Below are 22,803 nucleotides of genomic sequence, written 5' to 3' on the forward strand. Positions count from 1 at the left end.
CCCCGTCTTACTCTCCGTCATGTTTGGGTGTTTCTTGTTTTCGTTATATTTGTCGATAAATGTCTCTAGTCTTAAGATTTGTTTTGTGTTATTATCCAGATTGAAGGTTATCACCCACCAGATTATGTAGTGCTAATATTTTAGTCTAACTTGCCGATATTGAATATTACGTTTTATCTTGAGGTGCTCTACATAACTTCGTTCAGTCCGCCATTACCTTTACGTCCGCCACATTTACGTCCTGAGAATCTCCCCCCAGCAGGACTCCGGACTGAGCTTGTTGTCATTGCAGGCAATCTCAACGCTGTGCGTTACAGGGAAGACATCCTCCTCTCTCATGTGGTATCCTTCCTGCCGGCTCATCCTGACATGACCCTCCAGCATGGCAATGCCACCAGCCATACTGCTCGTTCTGTGCGTGATTTCCTGAAAGACAGGAATGTCAGTGTTCTGCCATGGCCAGTGAAGAGCCCGGATCTCAATCCCATTGAGCACGTCTGGGAACTGTTGGATTGGAGGGTGAGGGCTAGGGCCATTCCCCCCAGAAATGTCCGGGAACTTACAGGTGCCTTGGTGGAAGAGTGGGGTAACATCTCACAGCACCTGGCAAAGACCTGGCAAATCTGGTGCAGTGCATGAGGAGGAGATGCACTGCAGTACTTAAAACTTCTTATGGCTGGGGGCAGTATTGAGTAGCTTGGATGAATAAGGTGCCCAGAGTAAACTGCCTGCTACTCAGGCCCAGAAGCTAAGATATGCATATTAGCAGATTTGKATTGACAACACTCTGAAGTTTCTAAAACTGTTTGAATGATGTCTGTGAGTATAACAGAACTCATATGGCAGGCAAAAACCTGAGAAAAAATCCAACCAGGAAGTGGGAAATCTGAGGTTTGTAGGTTTGCCTATCCAATATACAGTGTCTATGGGGTCATATTCCACTAGATGTCAACATTCTTTAGAACATTGTTTGATGCTTCTACTGTGAAGGATGAGGGAATGAGAGCTGATTGAGTCAGGGGTCTGGCAGAGTGCAACGAGCTCACTCAGGAACGCCCCCGTGAGAGGTAGCGGAATTCTCCGGGTGAAACATTATTGAAGATTTATGTTAAAAACATCCTAAAGATTGATTCTATAGATCGTTTGACATGTTTCTACGAACTGTAATGGAATTTCTTTAATTTTCGTCTGGCCTGCGCGTCATGAATTTGGATTTTGGAACTAAATGCGCGAACAAAAAGGAGGTATTTGGACATAAATTATGGACTTTATCGAACAAAACAAACATTTATTGTGGAACTGGGATTCCTGGGAGTGCATTCTGATGAAGATCATCAAAGGTAAGTGAATATTTATAATGCTATTTCTGACTTCTGTTGACTCCACAACATGGCGGGTACCTGTATGGCTTGTTTTTTTGTGCTGAGCGCACGATTATTGCATGTTGTGCTTTTTTCTGTAATATTTTTTTTGAAATCTGCACAGCGGTTGCATTCAGGAAGATGTTTATCTAATTCCATATAAAACTTGTATCTTTTATCAATGTTTATTATGAGTATTTCTGTAATTATTGTGCTCTTCTGCAAAATCCCCAGATGTTTTGAGGCAAACATTACGTTGCAAGATAACGCGCCAGTAAACTAAGATTTCTGGATCATATGACTTTATCGAACAAAACATACATGTATTGTGTAACAATGAAGTCTATGGTGCATCTGAGAAGATCATCAAAGGTTAGTGATTCATTTTATCTCTATTTCTGCTTTTTGTGACCCTCTCTTTGGCTGGAAAAATGGCTTGTGTTTTCTTGACTACGTGTACTGACCTAACATAATCAGAGGTGTGCTTTCGTCGTAAAGCCTTTTTTGAAATCGGACCAGCTGTGTGGGATAACAACAGTTTATCTTTAAAATGTGTAAATACTTTGTATGTTTGAGAATTTTTAATTATGAGATTTCTTTTATGATTTGGGCCCGCACTTTCACTGGCTGTTGTCAAGATGATCCCGTTAACGGCCGTAAGAAGTTAATGCAGCTGGTGGCCACACCAGATACTGACTGTAACTTTTTTGACCCCTTTGTTCATGGACACATTTATTCAATTTCTGTTAGTCACTGCTGTGAACTTGTTCAGTTTAATCTCTCAGTGTTTGATCTGTGTCTGTCATACAATATATAACACAATGCTGTTGACAGTGAAGAGGACGTTTCTTTTTTTGCTGAGTTTATAATGCTGACTCTTTCACTCACACTTATGACAATCTTGCTCCCCCCCTCACACACATACAGATGAACACACTTCTTGAGTGAGAAAGTTCTTCATCATCCATCTTACCACAAGTCTGTCTCTCTTTCTCTCTTTTGGCATTAAAAGGGCACTCTGCGATTGGTACATGTATTTTGGACTGTAGTTCTGTTGTTGAATGAATCCCAGATTCCCCTCATCGATCCTAAATGTGCAACTCGCTTGCTAGCCCTCACAGCACCTTAAACCCATCTCTATGTAGATGTGCGTCTGTCATTTCAAAATCAGAGCATTCAGAGGCCCCGGCCTGACCTTTGACTGTCCTGTGGTTGGGCTTGCCGTCAGAGCCACGCTCCTCAGACAGGGCTGCTTCATTACGGGGCTAATGATAATGAACGGACTGGTGGTCACCAAACAACAGAGGGTCACACCTCCCTACCAATACATTCATCAGAGGACTAATGAAGGAAGGTAACCCAACCACCCAACAGAAGAGGGTTCTCCTCTCTCTCCTCTCTCTCTACTCTCTCTCTCCTCGTCTCTCTCTCTCTCTCTCTCTCTCTCTCTCTCTCTCTCTCTCTCTCTCTCATCTCTCTCTCTCTCTCTCTCTCTCTCTCTCTCTCTCTCTCTCTCTCTCTCTCTCTCTCTCTCTCTCTCTCTCTCTCTCTCTCTCTCTCTCTCTCTCTCTCTCTCTCTCTCTCTCTCTCTCTCTCTCTCTCTCTCTCTCTCTCTCTCTCTCTTCTCCTCTTCTCTCTCTCTCTCTCTCTCTCTCTTCTCTCTCTCTCTTCTCTCTCTCTCTCTCTCTTCTCTCTCTTCTCTCTCTCTCTCTCTCTCTCTCTCTCTCTCTCTCTCACTCTCTCTCCTCTCCTCTCTCTCCAATTCAATTGACTTATTACATGCAAAGTATTATTACTTCATTGGTCAATCTATACATCGAAATCGTTAAAAAATATTATATAATTACACAATATTATAATATTCACATATTAATATATTATTATAATAAATGTTGGGACTAAGGATAATAATAATAGTAGTGTGAACATGGGCTATTTTTTTTTTATACAGTCTGACAATAACAGATTCAACACAATGTAATCAAGCATACGAATCAATACATTAAAGCAACAGTAGTAGACCAGTGTTCACAGCTTGATGAACGACACATGACTGTACGAAAGACAAAACAAACTAGCTAAATGAGAATATTATCAAAACATTATTTGCATTTTTCACTGGCTGTCCCTCACGGCTGGGCGTGAGGAACAATTTGGCTGCCAAAACGCACATTTGGCTTTTTCACCCAACAATATTTGAGATTTTCTTCAATCTTTTATAGTTTCAAATTCTTTGATATTGAATATAATTTTGGGAAAGAAATTGTCTTAGGTCTGAGTACTTTGTCCAGTGTAGTAGGAAATGGCACTTCTTCTCTCCTCTCTCGCACTGGAGCAGAGTTGAGCACAGCGCTGTCGCTCCCTGGGCCGCCAGCTTTGTCTGTGCACGACGGTTCCTATACCAGACTAGTGTCACTGAGTCAGGTACTAGTCATGCTTTCCTCAGTTTCTATCGCTCACATGTAGATCTCTGCCCACCCACATGTACTGTCGTTTAGCCAAATAGCATTGAAGTTTACTTTGAATTCTTTTTAGTGTCTTTCAATAGGTTAATAGTTTGCTTTATTGTTTTTTTGATATTTGGATTGGCCAGATTTTCTGAGGGCTGTCCGAGAGCTCTATGGCGGGCTTTGGTGGTGAACCTGAGCCTCAGAACCACTGGCTGAGGGCCTCTTCTTCTGGTTTCATCTCTTGACATTGTAGGCGTTGAGAATGTTTTAGGTCACTTGTTTTTAGAAATGGTTGTAAAATTTGATGGCTCTAGTTTTCTATCGACCTGAGGGTTACTTGGCCCATTTGCCACAGCTTATTTGGAGTTTTTTTTGTAACTCTGCAATAGCAGTCTTGCAAACACTCTGCATTGCACTACTCCAATTGGATGGTCCATTTAAGTAAAGTCATTATTAGAGAGTGCCCATACTTCCTTCGCCAATACTAGCCGCCAATTGCGTCATGACCTGATTGAAAACATTTTGAGCAGATTTATTGGAATTTCACTTTGATGTATCCTTTTTATGGCATCGACTTGCTTTCTTGCTTTTGTTCTCTCAGCTCATTCCACACCATGTGAAGCTACCTGTGTTGTGAATATTTCAGTCTAGCTAATATGTTAGTTTTTGGTGTGTTCTATAGAACTGATGTCACAATAGATTTTATGTTCATCCTTATTTCGGACCTTTGTTTGGAAATATCATTATATTTGTTTTTCTTTTTAGGGTTAACGGTCAGAGCCAAGGTTGACAGAACCTGGTAAGATGATCTAGGCTGTTGCTGTAACCCCTCTTGTAGATGGGAGAGCAGCCACAGGCATCTGCGACAGCAGACACTTGATTTCTATGTTGTGTAGGGTGATACCAGTGCTGTCGATTCTTCTAATGTTCTTTGCCAATTCATTCATGTGATGTATAAATAATGTTGACTTATTGGGCAGCCCTGTTTCACTCCCCGCCCTGAGAGAAGAACGTCTGTTTGCTTGTTGCAATTTACCGCACATTATGTTTTTAGTGTACATTGATTAATAAAATCATATGTTTTCCTCCATACCACATTGTCTATAGTTTATAAAAAAATTCCGTGCCAATTGTAAATGCTTTCTTGAAATCTACACAAACGAGTAGCATTTTGCCTTGTTTTGGTTAACTTGTTTCAATTAGGTTGATGGGGGGTAATGTGTCTGTTGACCTGATATGTTGTTAGAAATCAATCTGGCTTCTGCTCAGGACGTTGTGTTACTTCAAGGAATCGATGTAGTCTGGCTATTCTATAATACGCACGAGCACTTATTCCCAGTTCGTGTTAACGCATGTACTCATGTAATTATTTGGGTCAAACTTTGTCTCCATTTTATATAGATTGGGCTGTGATTCAGTCCCTGCGTTCAACAATCGGGGAGATACCTGCCCGTGAGGAGTAATGTTGAGAGTTTGAGTTAGCCAATTTGAATTTCGTGGTCCTGTATATTGATGATTTCATTTAAAATCACATTCAGCCACACAGGCCTTTTTGGTTGGAGTTGCATATTTTTTCCACAGATTCGGGTCTTCTTGTAATTGGGGTTCCACAGGTTCTGATGTCTTTGACTGCAATTCAAGGATTTGTAATTTTTCTGTATATCTTTGTGTTGGGCTTCTTTGTCTATTGCTGTACGAGGTTTGCAAAGTGATTCTCCATATTCCCTTTGGAATAAGCCAATCCCTCATGACTGAGGTTTGTTTAATGTTTCCAATCTCCCAGAATGGTTTTTTACCTTGGGTCTTTTCTATGGATTACCTCATTCCATCCAGCTGATTCTACATGTGCTGTTCCTTTTTTGTTCTTAGGGGCGTTTGTGATTGCTTAGTGTTTCCACCAGGCATATCTGAGCGTATAGTTTTTGTTGTTCCTGGTTTCGTGGTTTTTGATTAGATATCTTTACCTCAATGATTTCTTAGATTTTTGAATCATTACAACCATTTTTCATTATCTGTTACTTTTTGTTTTCTTATGCTTTTTAGATTAGCCAAAGCAGGCTTAATTTGTCAAGATATAATTGATGTCCTAACGGCCAATTACACTTATCGCTGAAGGATGAATGTAAGCTAAAAGTTGTCCAGGAGATGATTGTAGTTTTCTTGGCTACTCAATTCTTTTTGTAGATGTCTGTACTGTTTGCACTCAGTCTCATAGGCTTGTTTAGTACCATGTGAGTTTTTGGGCCATCGTGCTCATGTTGGTATCTGCGTCTTCTCAGATTCCTGTTGATTTTACTGTGGTCTGAGAGAGAGTTAGTGGGGCGTGACTGTGACGGTCTGAGAGGATCTGGGCTTAGCGGCTGAGAAGTAGTCTACAGTGCTGCTCCAAGGTGTGTAGGTGTACCTACCAAAAAGAGTCTCCTCTCGAGCCTGCATTGATAGTGACAGACCCAGTGTTCACACGAGGCTCTCAGGAGCCTTAATCATTTTTGTGTTTATCACTTTGTCATAGTTGTTTTGGGGGGTATGTCGGGAGGAAGGTTATTGTCCTGGTAGGTGTTTATCCCATGATGTTGAATAGTGTTTGTCTTCAGGTATCTAGATTCATTCCAAGAATCAGGTACGTGCCTGGGCTGTAAAGTGAACTAATCTGCTCCTCTAGAATGGAGAAGCTCTCTTCGTTGAGATAGGGTGACTCTGAGGGGGGAATGTATGTGCACAGAGGAAGACGTTTTTATCTTTGTCACAGATAGACCTCCTTGTGATTTCTAACCAGAGTAAACAATTCTCCTGTTTTGATCATCGATTGTTAATTAGTTTCAGATTTATACCATATCTAGCATTCCCCCTGAGTCTCTGCCCTGTTTGATTCCTTTTAATTTAGTGGAGGTTATATTATACTCCTAAACCTAGTGGACCGCCAGTGGCAAACATCACCTCTGCACCATGTTCTTGTAGTACTAAATATCAACATCATCAATTTCTTTCAGGAAGTCTGGGTTTCTGCTCTTTACCCAAGGCAGAGGACTTCAATCCTTGTATATTCCAACATGCAACGTAAAAAGACTTCCTACTGATTTTTTTTTCTCTTTTCTTTACCTTCAAAAATGCAACACTACACACTCCAAGAAAGAACCATTAAAATAGGATTTTTCAATTAAAGTAACTCTTATTTTGCAAATGTATTGTTTATCATTTAAATAGAATTTTGTCATGCCACTTGGGTGGATGTAGTGTGAGATGGTGGAGTTCTTGGGCTACTTACCATGACCCTCGGCCCATCACATGTGAGCATAGTAGACTCAGCATATTGTTTAATGTCACTTTTGGTGGTGGGGGCTGGCCATTGCTCCTCTTCACAGCCTGTGCTAGCTCTGCCTGCTGGGCGTGGGCTCCTCCAGGTGTGGGTCTGCGCGTGGAGGAGAGGGGTGGTAGGCCTCATCGGTGGTCGGCTCTGAAGCTGGCGCTGGTGTCTGGCTGGCTGCCTGCTGTGGTGGCATTAGAGTTGGTGGTGCTGTGGTCGGTCTGGGGGTCCGGGTGCTGGTCCGCGGATGTTGTCGTCGGTATCTCGGCGGTGGAGAATTGCTTCGCTGGTTCTGGTGGAGAGGTCGGGCTGCGGTTTGAGCGACGTCCTAGAGAGCTTGGCAAGGATGGGACTGTCTCCCTGTACAGGTGAACATGGTCATACGAGACAGTCCAATCGCTGTGATGGATGGGCCAGAGGTTACACTGGGTCGCAGGGCACAGTCCCGGGATAGGCTGGCATTTATTCTTTGGATTGTGAAGGGTGGAAGTCCTCCTCTGTAGAAGGGTTGACAGCTATGATTCTTGAGTTGGGGAAGATTGCGGAGGCCTTCTCCATCACTCCCCGTAGTGAAGTCCACCCATCTCCTGCTGAGCACGCAGGTCGTTGCTTCCGGTATGTATGATTATGTGGCTTGCGACCGCAGATGGTTCTTATCAAGCAGCTCCATGCACTTTGCGTTGTTGGGCACCACACTTTCCGTTTTTGTGTCTAGGGAAATTTCTCTCTCCTGAACATACTTCCCATTTGAGTCCTTAACAGACGATGTCACCAGTGTTTCTTCTGACTGGGGGGCAGAGGGGGGCTGGTGGGTGTTGGCTAGGGGTGTGGCTGGTCTGTGTGGGTGCCACTGTCAGTGAGGAGGCTGTTCTGTGGGTTGGGGAGGAGGGGTGCAGCAGCCAGGGCTGGGGAAGTCTGGCTGGTTAAGCTGGCTCCTCTGCTGTGTGAGGGCAGGCTATAGGGTGGTGATCTATCTGCTCCTGCAGCCTGTCCTCCTCTCTTTTCTCCTGCAGCCCTCCTTAGTGCGGTCAGCTCCTTATTGCTGTTCTGCCTGTCTTTTTGGAGCTCTCTCACCTCCTTTGTTAGATCAGCCAGCTCTCTTCTGAGTCCGTCTCTCTCTTGCTGAACCTCTTTCAGCTGTGTTTGCAAGGCTGCTGTCCTGCTCTGTCCTCACCTTGGTTAGGAGCTCCTCTAAGGGTGTGGTTGTCTGGTTGCTTTGTGCTCCACGCTCTCCTGAGCAGGACACCTCCCCTCCAGTTTGGTGAACCATCCCTCATGGCACCATGTTGGTGAGGAAGGCCTGAGCCTGCTCTGCACTGAGGGGTCGCTCTCCTCTCTGGGGCGTGTCCTCCACTATGGTGGAAAGAGGTGCTGGATGTGCCTTTTTGGTGGGAGGGTGGGGTGAGGTGAGGTGTTGTTGGGAGGCATGTCACTGGTGGTGTTCTTCTCTTCTCTCCGCTCTCTCCTTAATGTCTCTGAAAGTCTGTTTCAAACAGCCTGATGTTACTTGCACCATGACAGTCCCAGTCTTGTAGAGGTTGATTGTTATCATGGTGCTGTCAGGGTCGTCTGTCTCTTTTATTTCAGCTTCCACCCATTACAGATTCCCTCTTTCTTATATGCATGGTAGTGATGAGCAGACTGCTGAGCGCCATGCATTTGGCTGGTCAGTGAGGAGATGAGATTACTCACGTCACTCTTTTGTAGAGGTCTGCAAAAGGGTTCTGGCCTCTTCTCTAGTAGTTTCTGTTTGAAAGCTTTCCTCATTGTGTCATTTTTGACCTTTTTTGGTAGAGAATGGATTCTGCGCTGAGGGAGTGGGGACATGGTGTCTGTGCGCTCTGCTACTACGCTACTTGCTGCGCTGTTCTGCTGCCTCTTGCCATGGCAACCGATTTGTTCGTGCTGCTGTTCGCGCTACTTTCAAAAAACAGCAATATAGTGAAAAATCCTCACACAAAAGACTGAAGATATGTTTTACAGTTAGTCCCTGCTCCTTTTGTTTTACTCACTCAGTTTGGTCGTTTAATGTAGTTGTATTAACTGACCTTGCTATTTTGTTCTAGCTCGTTCTCTTATGCTAGCTTGTTATCTGCTGCGTGGTCTTTGTTGTGTAGCTAGCTAGCTAGACTAAACTTCTTAACTTGAGGCGCCAAGTTACTTTTTTTCTATTCTGAATGTATAGATTGTTGTTCATCACTTTCTTGTCTGGAATTCTTCTTCGATTAGAGTGTTTATTCTCATTCTAAAACCAAAAATCAAATATATCAGAGCTCATGATTAGAGCATGACTCTCTCTCTCTCTCTCGTCTCTCCTCTCTCTCTCTCTTGGAAAGGGATATTTGTTATACCATACTTTGCTACAAAGAGACTTGAGATAAATAAATTGTGTTTTCCTCCATTTAAATGTGAATTGTGGTGAAATAGGAGAAACCTGGCTTTGACTAAGACAAGCAGGTTCACTGCTCATTAGAATGAGGTTGAGGTATAATACCACTATCCATCTCTTTGAGTCTCTGTAATAACCATGAAAATACTAACTTTAAATCTTCTATATTAGAAGTCATCAATTATTCTGTTCTATAAACATACATGTCTGGAAGATCCTCTGCTCGCAATATGACAGTATGTACTCTCTTTGCCAGAGTTATCATTGCTAATAAATCACTAGGCTTAATAGTAAGGACAGAAAAGGAGGATATCAAAAAGACTGGATATTCACTCCATCTGTTCCGCAGACTTCTGACCCTATCAGGCGCTTCATCTAAAGTGGAGAAATCCTTTAACTAAATTCAGAGTTCCCACTCTTTAAAGTTTAATCCGCACCCTATTTCACCACTATCCTCGTCTGTAGTCCTACGGAATGAACTACTGACATTAGCACCGTTTGTCCCTACAGTGCAGTTTGCAGCGTCTGCCAGAAATGCGCATTATCCTTTATTCTTAAGTCGTATATCAACACGTGTGGTCGTGAATTACCCTGACTGTACTGTCTATCATTAGCTACTGAAGACTGCTTCTATTGTCCCCATAAAATTATTTATGACTTCTGCCCAGGGGGAATTGGTCGACACATTAAAGTATTTCCCCATTCAGATGTCATGTTGTGTTATTAACAGATAAGTTAATATAAGGCAGAGTCAACGTCCCAAATTGCACCCTATTCCCTACATAGTGCACTACTTTTGACGAGAGCCACATGGTAGCCCTATGGAAGCCGAATGGACCCTGCACAAAAGTAGTGCACTATATAGGGAATAGGGTACCATTGGGATACAGCCAGTGATATTAGGGGCCAGATTCAATCTTTGTTTACACAACCACTGCCTGTGAACACACGTCTGACTGGAAGCATCTGTCTGTAAGGGGAATCTACTTGTTATTTTTACAGTACATATGCAAATTATTTTCACTGTAGGAAAAGAGCTACTGTATGTTTATATACACTAAGTATACACAACTTTAGGGACACCTGCTCTTTCCATGACAGACTGACCAGGTGAATCTAGGTGAAAGCTATGATCGCTTATTGGTGTCACTTTCTAAATCCGCTTCAATCATTGTAGATGAAGGGGAGGATACAGGTTAAAGAATACTTTTTAAGCCTTCAGACACGTGTGCCATTCAGARGGTGAATTTAAGTGCCTTTGAATGGGGTACGGTAGTAGGCGCACCGTTTTGTATCAAGAACTGCAGTTCAATATTAGGAAGGTGTTTGTGTTCCTAATTTTTGGTATACTCATTGTACAACTGAATAAATCTTAAGATCTAAGTCTCATGAGTACCTTTGAAACAAAGTGGATATTCCAGTAAATATAGGCACTTGCACCTGTCTGAAGGTTCCTATATAAAACCCATCTCGCACACTTCTCTGTGCAAAGTCTGTATTATGATCATACCTCAATAATATGACTTTCTTTCAACCAAATCAGACATTCATTTCCAAAGTTAAGTAGCTCCTCGACCATTTTTCCTCTTTCTCAAGGTCCGTTCAGCGTGAGTCCGTATCCTGCAAAGTCATCTGGCGGTAGCCCAGAACCGAACGGATGTTTAAACTGACAGCTCCCACTGAAAATCATCAGTGAAAGTCATTTTTCTGCATCGACTCTCAATTGAAACGCGATGGTAAAACTCAAGTCGAGGGCCCAGCACCTACAGAGAAAAAGGGGTTTTCCTTCCCCAAGCCAGCTGTTTAAATCATCTCAGAGAAGTGAAGTGCTTGTGACAGACCCTATTATATTAATGGGAAGTGTTCTGTACAGAATAATACACAAGGCTAACCCATGATGAGAGATGGCACGGAGCGAGGGATTATGGAGGAGAGAAACGAACACTCCCTCCTTTGTTGCCTCCCTCCTTACCGGAGGGAAAAATGCTCCTGGAGTTGGGGTCAGGGGAGGGAGGGAGTAGGAGGATAGATGACTGAGTAAGAGACAGTATATTCTCCTCTCGCTGCACCACCACACTCATCTGGTTTTCAGCAGGGCTTATGAGGACCAGATGGACTGAACCCTCTTCTCTTGGCATCCCTCGCTCCCTCGCTCTTTTTCTGCCTGTCTTTTTTACGACACCCCGCAGATTTTGTCACTCTGTGGTCTCTGGCACAGCCGATGTAATACCATATCTCTGTTTCATCAAATAAAGAAAAGGAGGCTCTGAATACAAGCAGCCTTTCTCTCCCTCTCTCTCCTCTCTGCCCCCTCCTTCACACTGCCCCTCTCCTTCTCTCCCTCTCCCTTCTCTCTCCTTCTCTCTGCCTCTCGCTCTACTTTCTATCCTTCTCTCTCTACTTCTTCTCCTTACTCTCTCTACTTTTCTCCTTCTCTCTCCTACTTTTCTCCTTCTCTTCTCTCCCTTCTCTCTCGCCCTCTCCTTCTCTCTTGCCCTCCTTCTCTCTGCCCTCTCCTCTCTCTCTCTGCCCTCTCCTTCTCTCTCCTGCCCTCTCCTTCTCTCTCTCGCCCTCTCCTTCTCTCTCTCCTCTCCTCCTCTCCGCCCTCTCCTTCTCTCTCTCTGTTGTCTCCTTCTCTCTCTTCCCTCCCTCTCTCTCTCTGCCTCTCTTCTCTCTCTGCCTCTCCTTCTCTCTCTGCCTCTCTCTCTTCTCCTCTCTCCTTCTCCTCTCTTGCCCTCTCCTTCTCTCTCTGCCTCTCCTTCTCTTCTCTGCCCTCTCCTCTCTCTTCCTCTCCTTCTCTCTCTGCCTCTCCTTCTCTCTTCTCCTTCCTTCTCTCTCTCCTTCTCTTCCTCTCTCTCTGCCCTTCCTCTCTTCTGCCCTCTCCTTCTCTCTCTGCCCTCTCCTTCTCTCTCTGCCTCTCCTTCCTCCTTCCCTCCTCTCTCTCCTTCTCTTCCCTCTCTATTTCCTTTTCATTCTCTGTTTCTCTTTCCTTCCCTCTCTTCAGTGGCTGTGACCTTAGTCATACTGACATAGGAGAAGTAGCGCAAACTATATTTAAAATATCTCAAATATAAACAGATTATTCAGGTGTGAATTAGCTTTATGAGCAAATGCAACTCCATCCACCACTATAATTTGGAGTGAATCTCTCTCTCTCTCTCTCTCTCTCTTGCACAGGGAGCAGGTCACGGCGAGTCATTGTGTTTAAAGAAAACCTCGAGATATTAAAAAATATGGCAGAGTGGATGGAGCTGACAGTGTCAGCGGGGGTCCGGCGCTGGGTGAGGTGAGGTTTTCAGGTGTGCCATTGATGTGGCTGACCCAGCCCACTTGAGAGGTCCTGTGATGTACCGGTCCGGGTTTGGGCGATGACGGTCAACCGACAGGGCTGTAAAGGAGAGAGCAACATTAACCTCCTCACATCAATCCCCCAAGATGACGTGCCTGAGGGTCATTTTAAATCCATGGGGGGCACAACTAGTATTGTTTTAGAGCCCTGATACACAACGTAGATTGGTCTGTTCACACTGTCATACCGGCACCCTGCCTACCAGGCCGCCGTCGGCGGGGGGTGCCGATTACACAATGTAGGTTGGTCCTACTACTGTTCAAATGTACCTAAATGTATCTGAAATGTAGCTGTACACATCAACCACCGTCTCTTTATGTAATAACACCCCATTTTGACATGTGTATCTGAAATGCAGCCGTAGCTACGTAAGCCTACACATCATTTGTGCCTACCAGCACGCACAGATCAGCTGACAGGATGAGCACCACCACTAGCTTATCAGAGATTCTTACAGGCTTCATATATTAAACTTCAATCATTAGGAAAAAAATAAAACGTAACCCTAATTCTAACCTTAATTCTAAACCCCCTAGAAWTAGCATTTGACCTTATGGGGACCAACAAAATGTCCCCAGTCGGGGACTTCTAGTCCCCACAAGTATAGTTAAACACGTCCACACACACACACACACACACACACTATAGCAAGAGAACAGGGAGGGGGTGAAAAAGTATGCTGTGTAATTTTCTTAGTATTCACATTACCTTTACAGTAGCCTATCACACAACGATTGTGTAATACAAATCAATCATAACAGTGAAAGTTTGCCTACTTTTTTTTAGTAGGCTACACATGCTATTGGTCCTACAATACAAACATGTAGGCCTATCTGAAATACAGCCATATACACAACAACTGTTGTTTTTCACACAAGAAAGCACATGATGTTGAAGAGAAGCCCCACGAACACTGGTAGCCTGATATGCGCTCATTAAAACAGCACACATCGTAACCATCGATTCAGGACCATGGACAGAAGGCTACTGCCAGTCAGGGGGATGAAAGGATAACTTTAGATGCACTGCCAATTTCAGCATCACCTCAGAGCACAAACAATATGCTACGTTGGTCATCGTCCCTATACCCGTCAAATAACGTAAAACTGTATATCTATGGCGCAGTTGGAAAGTATTCAGACCCCTTGAGTTTTTCCACATTTTGTTACGTTACAGCCTTATTCTAAAATTTATTCAATTACTTTTTTCCCTCAATCTACACACAATACCCCATAATGACAAAGAAAAAACAGGCCTGTTGAGGCACAGATTTGGGGAAGGGTACCAAACTATTTTTGAAGCATTGAAGCTTCCCAAGAACACAGTGGTTTTCATCGTTCTTAAATGGAAGAAGTTTGGAACCATCAAGACTCTTCCTAGAGCTGGCCGCCCGGCCAAACTGAGCAATCGGGGGAGAAGGGACTTGGTAAGGGAGGTGAACCCGATGGTCACTCTGACAGAGCTCCAGAGGTCCTCTGTGGAGATGGGAGAACCTTSCAGAAGGACAACCATCTCTGCAGCACCACCAATCAGGCCTTTATGGTAGAGTGGCCAGATGGAAGCCACTCCTCAGTAAAATGACAGCCCATTTGGAGTTTTCCAAAAGGCACCTAAAGGACTCTCAGACCATGAGAAACAAGATTATCTGGTCTGATGAAACCAAGATTGAACTCTTTGGCCTGAATGCCACGCATCACGTCCGGAGGAAACCTGACACCATCCCTACGGTGAAGCAGGGTGGTGGCAGCGTCATGCTGTGGGGATGTTTTTCGCCGGCAGGGACTGGGAGACTAGTCAGGATCGAGGGAAAGATGAACGGAGCAAAGTAGAGAGAGATCCTTGATGAAAACCTGATCTAGAGCACTCAGGACCTCAGACTGGGGCCTCAGACTAACACCATAGTACCTTCCAAACTCGTCATCAAGCGCGAGACCCTGGGTCTCGACCCCGCCCTGTGCAACTGGGTCCTGGACTTCCTGACGGGCCGCCCCCAGGTGGTGAGGGAAGGTAACAACATCTCCACCCCGCTGATCCTCAACACTGGGGCCCCACAAGGGTGCGTTCTGAGCCCTCTCCTGTACTCCCTGTTCACCCACGACTGCGTGGCCATGCACGCCTCCAACTCAATCATCAAGTTTGCGGACGACACTACAGTGGTAGGCTTTGATAACCAACAACGACGAGACGGCCTTAAGGGAGGGGGAGGGCCTCGGAGTGTGGTGTCAGGAAAAATAACCTCACACTCAACGTCAACAAACAAAGGAGATGATTGTGGACTTCAGGAAAAGCAGAGGGAGCACCCCTATCCACATCGACGGGACAGTAGTGGAGAAGGTGGAAGTTTAAGTTCCTCGGTGTACACATCACGGACAAACTGAATTGGTCCACCACACAGACACGCGTTGTGAAGAAGGCGCAGCACGCCTCTTCAACTCAGGAGGCTGAAGAAATTCGGCTTGTCACCAAGCCGAATTGGTACGGCAACTGCTCCGCCCACAACCGTAAGGCTCTCCAGAGGGTAATGAGGTCTGCACAACGCATCACGGGGGCAAACTACCTGCCCTCCAGGACACCTACACCACCCGATGTCACAAGGCCATAAAAGTCATCAAGGACAACAACCACCCGAGCCACTGCCTGTTCAACCGCTATCATCCACAAGGCGAGGTCAGTACAGGTGCATCAAAGCAGGACGAGAGAACTGAAAAAAACGCTTCTATTCAAAGGCCATCAGACTGTTAAACAGCCACCATAACATTAGTGGCGCTGCCAACATACTGACTCAACTCCCAGCCACTTTAATAATGGGAATTGATGGAAATTATTTAAAAATGTATCACTAGCCACTTTAAACAATGCCACTAATATAAGTTTACTACCCTACTTACTCATCTCATCATGTATATTACATACTGATAGTCTATACATATACTGCATCTTGCCATTTTTAGGTAATACATGTATCACTAAGCCATGTTAAACTATGCCACTTTATGTTTAATTCCTACATTATCATCTGATAGTATAGACTGTACTCTATACCATCTACTGCATCTTGCCTATGTCGTTCTGTACCATCACTCATTCATATCTTTATGTACATATTCTTTATCCCTTTACACTTGTGTGTATAAGGTAGTAGTTGTGGAATTGTTAGGTTAGATTACTTGTTGGTTATTACTGCATTGTCGGAACTAGAAGCACAAGCATTTCGCTACACTCACATTAACATCTGCTAACCATGTGTATGTGACAAATAAAATTTGATTTGATCTGAGGTTCACCTTCCAACAGGACCAATGAAGCACACAGCCAAGACAACGCAGGAGTGGCTTTGTGACAACTTTCTGAATGTCCTTGAGTGGCCCAGCCAGAGCCCGGACTTGAACCCAATCAAACATCTCTGGAGAGATCTGAAAATAGCTGTGCAGCAACGCTCCCCATCCAACCTGACAGAACTTGAGAGGCGCTGCAGAGAAGAATGGGAGAAACTCCCCAAATACAGGTGTGCCTAGCTTGTAGAGTCATACCCAAGAAGACTCAAGGCTGTAATTGCTGCCAAAGGTGCTTCAACAAAGTACTGAGTAAAGGGTCTGAATACTTATGTAAATGTGATATTTCAGTATTTATTGATATTTTTTTTCTCAAAAATGTCCCTTTTTTTTTTTGCTTTGTCATTATGGGGTATTGTGTGTGAATTGATGATGGTAAAAACGATTTAATCTATTTAATCTATAAGACCAACAAATTATGGAAAAAGTCAAGGGGTCTGAATACTTTCCAAATGCACTGTCTCAATAGCAATTAGACTCGCAAAAGCAAGCAATGAAATGAAGAATCTAAAAGATGCATTGAAGTAAAAAGCCAAGGCCTAAACTATACACTACATTCATAAATCCAGCAAACAACCAGTAGGCTTACACAAGGGAAACTCAATTAATGAATCATTCTGTCAAGGTGGCCAGGGCAATAAAGGCTGTAGCTTACCATTTAGACGAGTTGCAGCCTCCTCCATGCTGTGTTGAACCTCAWGAGAATTTTCTGATTCCATTCTTCTTCGTGGCGAAATTTACTTGTCAGGTCCCACTCAAATGTCATCTGGACAAGCTTGGCTTTTTGTTGATGTAACATGCTGCGTCTGTGTTCACTGAATACGTACTACAGAGTGGAGAAGGAAGCGTCACACATTGCTGTAGATGTCACAAATGTTCATCCACATCCATGTTTCAGTGCCAACAGCACAGTCGGCATTGCTGACAAAGGCCCGCCGTATCTTTGAAGAACACTGAGTGGGGTGTCCGTTTGTTGTTGCTGACTGTGGTTGCGATTTCATTTAGCAAGAATCAATAAACTCTGTTTCTACTGGTTCAGTTTGTTTATATCCAACAGGTCATCAGGTCCTAGTTGCTGAGGTAACGGAGGTGCAGGTGCTTGTTGTAATGTTACCCTCGTGCTGTTGGTGCTAGGCTATGGCTCTTCTCCATCTTGTTGGTCAGCAGGCAGCGTGGGGGATGGGCGGGTATTACATTTGCTGCTCGGCTCCTCAACCTTGGTGGTCGGGCCAGCAGTTTGCTCTGTGAGCTCGGTATCGCACTCAACATGGTGGTCCTCCGTTTTATTGGTCTTGGCAGTGCCCAGCCATTTTCGGATATCCATGCTGACGAGACAGCTATAATTATTCAGCTCGCCGCTACCAAATCTTAACGAAGCTAGTGGCTACTAGCTAGTTTATTATTAGCTGTTTGGAAAAGTGAACGCATTTGGGGATTTTAAATATTACACTGAACAAAAATATAAACGCAACATGTAAAGTGCTGGTCCCATGTTTTATGAGCTGAAATAAAATTATCCCGAAATGTTCCATACGCACTAAAAGCTTATTTTTGATCATTACACAGGTGCACCTTGTACTGGGGACAATAAAAATCCACTCTAAAATGTGCAATTTTGTCACACAACACAATGGCACAGATGTCTCAAGTTGAGGAAGCGTGCAATTGGCATGCTGACTGCAGGAATGTCCACCAGAGCTGTAGCCAGAGAATTGAATGTTTATTTCTCAACCATAAGCTGCCTTCAACGTCGCCTTAGAGAATTTGGCAGTACGTCCAACCGGCCTCACAATGGCAGACCACGTGTATTTATCTTCAGATAGCTCGGTGGGTCAACCATATATCACAGGCATAGTAAGTACACTTTTCCTCTATAAAGTAGTTCTCACCAAAGCCAGCGCTAGAAAAGGAGTGGGGTCGAGGTGAGAAGGGGGATTATTTAAGATACTCTTTGAAGAGGTAGGGTTTCAGGTGCTTTCGGAAGATGGGCAGGGACTCTGCTGTCCTAACTTCAGGGGGAAGCTGGTTCCACCATTGGGGTCTTGTAGTGGATGGGAGTTTTGACTGGATGCCAAAGGAGTGTGCGTAGGAGCGGGGTGACATGGGATAACTTGGGAAGGTTGAAAACCAGGCAGGCTGCAGTGTTCTGGATGAGATGCAGGGGTTTAATGGTACAAGCGGGGWGCCCAGCCACAGCAAGTTGCATTAGTCCAGATGGGAGATGAAAAGTGCTTGGATTAGGACCTGTGCCGCTTCCTGTGATGTAGGGTTGTACTCTATGGATGTTGTAGAGCACGAACATGCAGGAGTGAGTCACTGCTTTGATGTTTGCAGAGAATGACAGGGTGTTGTCCAGGGTCACGCCAAGGTTCTTTGCACTCTGGGAGGGCGACACTGTGGAGTTGTCAAACGTGATGGAGAGGTCTTTGAGCGGGCAGGCCTTCCCCAGGAGGAAGAGCAGCTCTGTCTTGTTGAGGTTGAGCTTGAGGTAGTGGGCCGACATCCAAGCTGAGATATCTGCCAGGCACATGGGTGCATGTTGCCACCTGTGTGTCAGAAGGGGGGAAAGAGAAAAGTAGTTGAGTGTCATATGCATAGCAATGATAGGAGAGACCATGTGAGGATATCACGGAGCCGAATGACTTGGTGTATAGAGAGAAGAGGAGAGGGCCTAGAACTAAGCCCTGGGGGACACCAGTAGTGAATGTATATGGTGCAGAAACAGATCCTGTCCACGTCACCTGGAAGGAGCGGCCTGCCAGGTAGGATGCAATTCAAGAGTGTGCAGACCCTGAGACACCCAGCCCTGAGAGGGTGAAAAGGAGGATCTGATGGTTCAAGGTGTTGAAGGCAGCGGGATAGATCTAGGAGGATGAGAACAAAGGAGAGAGAGTCAGCTTTGGCAATGTGGAGAGCCTCCGTGACACAGAGAAGCGCTGTCTCGGTTGAGTGACCTGTCTTGAAGCCTGACTGGTTAGGGTCAAGAAGATCGTTCTGAGAGAGATAACGAGAAAGTTGGTCAGAGACAGCACACCTAAATGTTTTGGAAAGAAAATAAAGAAAGGATAAGGGTATATAGTTTTTGACGTCAGATAAGTTGAGTGCTGGTTTCTTAAAGAGGGGAGCGACTCGGGCCATTTTGAAGATAGAGGGAACGCAACCAGTGGTCAGGGATGAGTTGATGAGGGAAATGAGGAATGGGAGAAGGTTTCCAGAGATGGTATGGAGAAGGGAGGGGATGGGGTCAAGCAAACAGGTTGTTGGGCGACCAGACCTCCCTAGTCGCATGACTTCATCTGGAGAGAGAGAGGAGAAAGAGGTCAACCGTAAGCTAGTTCTGTGTGAGTGGGACCAGTGGACTCAATAGGCTGATTGAATGAAGAGTGGATGTCATCAACCTTCTTTCAAAGTGGTTGACAAAGTCGTCCGCAGAGAGGGAGGGGGAGGGGTGGAGGATTAAGGAGGGAGAAGGTGGAAAACAGTTTCCTAGGGTTAGATGCAGAAGCTTGAAATGTACAGTGATAGAAAGTGGCTTTAGCAGCAGATACAGAGAAACAGAAGGTAGAGAGGAGGGAGTGAAAGAAAGGATGATAGGCCCTCCAGAAGTTTAGTTTTCCTTCATTTTCGCTCAGCTGTACGCAGCACTGTTCTATAAGCTCGCAATGAATCACTCAGCCACAGAGTGGGAGGGGAGGGCCAGGCCGGCTGGGAGGAAAGGGGGCCGTGCGAGTGATAGGATGCGGAAAGGGAGGAGAGTAGGGCCAAAGAGGGAGAATCAGGAGACAGGAGGGAGAAAGATTTAGCAGAAGGGAGAGATGAAGTGTCAAGCTCATTGAAGAACTCTCCTAGGGCACCTGGTGGACAATAGATGACAACAATGATAAGCTTGAGTAGAGAMGTGACAGTGACAGCATGGATTTCAAATGAGCAGATCAAATAAAATGAGTCACATGCGCAGATGCTTACTTAGTCACAGTGAAATGCTTACTTACGAGCCCCTAACCAACAGTGCAGTTTCAAAAAATACGGATAAGAATAAGAGATAAAAGTAACAAGAAATAAAAGAGCAGCAGTTAAAAAGAACAATATATACGGGGGGTGCCGGTACAGAGTCAATGTGCGGGGGCACCGGTTAGTTGAGGTAGTATGTACAGTTGAAGTCGAAAGTTTACATACACCTTAGCCAAATACATTTAAACTCAGTTTTTCACAATTCCTGACATTTTTATCCTAGTAAAATGTCCCTGTCTTAGGTCAGTTAGGATCACCACTTTATTTTAAGAATGTGAAATGTCAGAATAATAGTGAAGAGGATTATTTATTTAATCTTTTATTTCTTTCATCACATTCCCTGTGGGTCAGCAGTTTACATACACTCAATTAGTATTTGGTAGCATTGCCTTTAAATTGTTTAACTTGGGTCAAACATGTCGGGTAGCCTTCCACAAGCTTCCCACAATAAATTGGGTCAATTTTGGGCCATTCCTCCTGACAGAGCTGGTGTAACTGAGTCAGGTTTGTAGGCCTCCTTGCTTGCACATGCTTTTTCAGTTCTGCCCACATATTTTCTATAAGATTGAGGTCAAGGCTTTGTGATGGCCACTCCAATACCTTGACTTTGTTGTCCTTAAGACATTTTGCCACAACTTTGGAAGCATGCTTGGGGTCATTGTCCATTTAGAAGACCCAAGCTTTAACTTCTTGACTGATGTCTTGAGATGTTGCTTCAATATATCCACATCATTTTCCATCCTCATGATGCCATCTATTTTGTGAAGTGCACCAGTCCCTCCTGCAGCAAAGCACCGCCACAACATGCAGCTGCCACCCCCGTGCTTCACGGTTCGGATGGTGTTCTTCGGCTTGCAAGCCTCCCCCCTTTTCCTCCAAACATAACGATGGTCATTATGGCCAAACAGTTCTATTTTTGTTTCATCAGACCAGAGGACATTTCTTCAAAAAGTACGATCTTTGTCCCCATGTGCAGTTGCAAACCGTAGTCTGKCTTTTTTATGGCGGTTTTGGAGCAGTGGCTTCTTCCTTGCTGAGCGGCCTTTCAGGTTATGTCGATATAGGACTCGTTTTACTGTGGATATAGATACTTTTGTACCTGTTTCCTCCAGCATCTTCACAAGGTCATTTGCTGTTCTGGGATTGATTTGCACTTTTCGCACCAAAGTACATTCATCTCTAGGAGACAGAACTCGTCTCCTTCCTGAGCGGTATGACGCCTGAGTGGTCCCATGGTGTTTATACATGCATACTTTTGTTTGTACAGATGTGGTACCTTCAGGCATTTGGAAATTGCTCCCAAGGATGAACCAGACTTGTGGAGGTCTCCAATTTTTTTCCTGAAGTCTTGGCTGATTTCTTTTGATTTTCCCATGAAGTCCAGCAAAGAGTCACTGCGTTTGAAGGTAGGCCTTGAAATACATCCACAGGTACACCTCCAATTGACTAAAATTATGTCAATTAGCCTATCAGAAGCTTCTAAAGCCATGACATCCTTTTCTGGAATTTTCAAAGCTGTTTAAAGGCACAGTCAACTTAGTGTATGTAAACTTCTGACCCACTGGAATTGTGATACAGTGAATTATAAGTGAAATAATCTGTCTGTAAACAATTGTTGGAAAAATGACATGTGTCATGCACAAAGTAGATGTCCTAACCGACTTGCCAAAACTATAGTTTTAACAAGAAATTTGTGGACTGGTTGAAAAATTAGTTTTAATGACTCCAACCTAAGTGTATGTAAACTTTGTATATGTAGGTAGAGTTAATTAAAGTGACTATGCATAGATGACAACAGAGAGTGGCAGTGGTGTGGAGAGGGGAGAGGGGGCAATGCGAGTAGTCTGGGTAGCCAGTTGACTAGATGTTCAGGAGTTTTATGGCTTGGGGGTAGAAGCTGTTTAGAAGCCTTTTGGACCTAGACTTGGCGCTCCGGTACAGCTTGCCGTGTGGTAGCAGAGAGAACAGTCTCTGACTAGGGTAGCTGGAGTCTTTGACAATTTTTAGGGCCTTCCTCTGACACCGCCTGGTATAGAGGTGCTGGATGTCAGGAAGCTTGGCCCCAGTGATTATTATTATTATTAACCTTTATTTAACTAGGCAAGTCAGTTAATACAAATTCTTATTTTCAATGACGGCCTAGGAACAGTGGGTTAACTGCCTTGTTCAGGGGCAGAACGACAGATTTTTACATTGTCAGCTCGGGGATTCAATCTTGCAACATTTCGGTTWCTAGTCCAATGCTCTAACCACTAGGCTACCTGCCGCCCCACAATGATGTACTAGGCTGTTCACACTACACTCTATAGTGCCTTGCGGTTGGAGGCTGAGCAGTTGCCATACCAGGCAGTGATGCAACCAGTCAGGATTCTTTCGATGGTGCAGCTGTAGAACCTTTTGAGAATCTAAGGACCCATGCCAAATCTTTTCAGTCTCCTGAGGGGAATAGGTTTTTTCGTGCCCTCTTCACAACTGTCTTGGTGTGCTTGGACCATGTTAGTTTGTTGGTGATGTGGACACCAAGGAACCTGAAGCTCTCAACCTGCTCCACTGCAGCCCCGTCAATGAGAATGGGGGCGTGCTCAGGCCTATTTTTCCTGTAGTCCA

The 22,803-nt window shown here is 44.5% G+C and overlaps 1 pseudogene; it reads right to left on the minus strand.

The window, feature by feature from the left end:
* The window catches only part of LOC112068389 (cytoplasmic dynein 1 intermediate chain 1-like), a 104,800-nt pseudogene that overhangs the window by 55,009 nt on the left and 26,988 nt on the right, over nt 1-22,803 (minus strand).

Source organism: Salvelinus sp. IW2-2015, unplaced genomic scaffold, assembly GCF_002910315.2.
Source record: "Salvelinus sp. IW2-2015 unplaced genomic scaffold, ASM291031v2 Un_scaffold495, whole genome shotgun sequence".
In the NCBI taxonomy this organism is placed as follows: domain Eukaryota; kingdom Metazoa; phylum Chordata; class Actinopteri; order Salmoniformes; family Salmonidae; genus Salvelinus; species Salvelinus sp. IW2-2015.